Genomic DNA, 1,728 nt, shown 5'->3' with positions numbered 1-1,728 from the left:
GGTGGGGGGGGGTGGCAGGGTGGAAGATGGTGGAAGGTGAGGGGACGAACGGGAGGTTAAGGGTGGTGTAGGCGTGGCTGGGCGAGGGCTGGTTGGGGGCGTGGCCAGCCAGGGAAGGCGGGAGGATGTCGACGTTAACGGGCCGGCGGCTGGCTGCCAATAAGGGCAGCATGCCGCCCTCCCGCCTCCCGCCCACGCCCACCTGCGCCTCAATCTGGTCTGCCAGCTCGGCGCGGAACACCGCCTCAAAGCGGGACGCGGCCCAGGCGGGCACGCCGTACCTGCAGGGCGGGCAGGCACGGGCCGCAGCAGTGAGTGGCAGGCCGGAGCGGGACCGCAACATGTGCGGCGCCTGCCCTGGGAAGGCGAGCCAGCACCGGCTGTCACCTCCACATGTCCAATGCCCTGGCGACGTATTCACATCCCCTACCTCCCCCAAACCCCATTTCTGTCCGCCCCACCCCAGCCCCACGGCTGCTGCGTGGCCACCCTCCAGCGGTTGCAGCGACCCCACCACGCCCACAACAAGCCCTCTTCTCGGTTGCCCGCCCCACCCCACCCTCACCACTGCTTGGCGGCCCCCCAGTGGTTGTAGTTGATGGAGTAGAACATGTGGTCCTCCACATGCCAGCAGAAGCTGCTGAAGCACATGCCCACATACACCCAGGGCACCGTCACGCCTGCGCTCAGCGGCGGGGGCAGGGGGAGGGGGAATGGGAGGCGAGGGGTGTGGGGGACAAGGTGGGCGGGCGGGTGGGTGGCGGAGCGTGGGGCGGGCAGGGGCACAGCCAGCCCGAGCCACCCAGGCGCAACACGGCTGCCAGGAGCATGGAGGAGGAGACGGTCGTTCAAGGGACGAGGGACAAGACGAGGCGGTAGTGATAAAGTAAAACGCTGCGTGCCGGCGGTTGCAGGCGGGCTCACCCGCGATGTGGCCATCCAGCACGCGCAGCAGCGAGGAGTGGCGGCCCGCCTGGCGCGGCAGCACGCTGAGGTTCCAGGGGTCTTTGGCCAGCGGGCTGTCGCTGCATAGCCAGACAGGCGGGCAGGGAGGCGGGGAGGTGAGCAGGCAGGCAATCAGGCAGGCAGGCAGGCGGGTGCTGGGCACGACGTGATGGGATGGCCGGGTGCTACCTCTGCCGCGAGGCGCTCGAGGATGGCGACCGCTGTCAGGGGAGCAGCCCCACAGCGCACCTGGTGCCCAGTGGCGGCGCCCGCGGGAAGCCCGACCCCACCTCGCCGCTGTCCAGGTCAGCACCGTACAGCACCTGCAGTGCCGGGCAGGCGGGCAGGTGGGCAGGCAGGCAGGTGGGCAGAGGTGAAGGGAGAGGAGCAAGAAAGTCGCGGGGTGGTGGTGGCTGCGTTCTGCCGTAGCAGGCGGCCGCGCCAGCCAGTGCAGGCCGGCCCTGTGCTGCATGCAAAGAAGCTTCTCTCCCTCCTCTTCTCTAGTTGAACCCAGGGTGCCTGCAAACCCAAAAAGAAAGCAAGCAAGCTGCGCCCACCTCCACCACATCCTCGCCGTCCTCCACAATGCGCCAGAACTCCGCCTCCTTCTCCTGGTCGCTCAGCTGCCAGGCGCGGGGAGCGCAGGAGGGGCGGCGGGGAGGAGGATGAGTGGAAACCTAGGGTGCACCCCTCACCTTATAGCTTGTTGCGACAGCGGCAGTGAACCCCTGATTGTCAGGGGTCATGCCGGCAGCTTGTTCCAGCGCTGCCCCAAGAAACTAC

The sequence above is a fragment of the Chlorella variabilis genome (genome assembly GCF_000147415.1).
Source record: "Chlorella variabilis unplaced genomic scaffold CHLNCscaffold_4, whole genome shotgun sequence".
NCBI classification, from domain to species: domain Eukaryota; kingdom Viridiplantae; phylum Chlorophyta; class Trebouxiophyceae; order Chlorellales; family Chlorellaceae; genus Chlorella; species Chlorella variabilis.
The sequence above is the reverse complement of the archived record's forward strand: the minus strand, read 5'-3'. Positions refer to the sequence as shown.